We start from the raw sequence: 1,018 nt of genomic DNA on the forward strand, positions 1-1,018 counted from the left end.
CTTTTGGTATGAAGAAGAAAAATGCTAGCGGTTTAACCAACCCCTCCCACACCATGTCACTGATCAAAATGACATTTTCCTCCCCCACTGTTGTTTTCCGTGCCCGATATAGATTAATGGAAGGTTCCCTTGGTTTGAATTTGCCGCTGTTATCGATGAGGGCGAGTCGCTGGTCACGTGACGCAGAAGAGCAAAGATGGCGTCCGTGGCAGAACCTCTCACTCTCCAGCAAGGTAAATTTCCGCCTTTTGGGGCTTCTCTTGTGCGCGTGGCTCATTCTTTTCTTACGCATGGAAGCATTTACGGTGTGCTTGAGTCCGTATATAAGGAGGAGGGTTGAAGTGCGCGTCATTTTGGCACACCTGTTACCTGTGATTTAGGAAGGAGGCGGTACCTTTTCCGTCTTGTTTTTGTTTTTGTTTCTTTCATCAGACGAAGGCATTCGGTTGATTTTATTTATCTTATCGTATTATTTATGGACATGGAGACAGTGGGAATCAAATGTCGTAATCGCGTATTGATTAGGATTATGTTAGGGAAAATGTCTCTCCTCATTGATTATTAATAATAGTTACCTGCACAGAACTTCAATGTAAATATTAAAGCTAGTCAAAGGTAAAAGGTTAAGGTAAAAACATACAGTTTGTGTCACACAGTCATATGCCACGAGCCAAAAACTCGCCTGTAGTGGCTAGGAACGACAAGAAATAAGACCCTATTTATCTATGGGATTTCCTTCGCAAGTTACTAATTAGAAAGTCGGTTCCGTGTAGTACTTCGGTATGCATTTGCCGGGAAATCTAGTGACACCATCATAACAAAACAATCTGCTGAGGCAAACAATTAGTCAGAAATTTAATAAGTAGTTTGCAACAAGTGCCGTTCGGAGACTAAGTTGACGACGATTGGTTGGGGTCCAAGCCAGAGCCCCCAGTACGGAATGCAGGGACAGGGCGTGGGGCTTTGTTTGGGAGTTTCTCGTTCACATAACGCTGGTTGTGGATTCCCAGGATTGGCC

The sequence above is a fragment of the Penaeus monodon genome, chromosome 29 (assembly GCF_015228065.2).
Source record: "Penaeus monodon isolate SGIC_2016 chromosome 29, NSTDA_Pmon_1, whole genome shotgun sequence".
Classification (NCBI taxonomy): Eukaryota; Metazoa; Arthropoda; class Malacostraca; order Decapoda; family Penaeidae; genus Penaeus; species Penaeus monodon.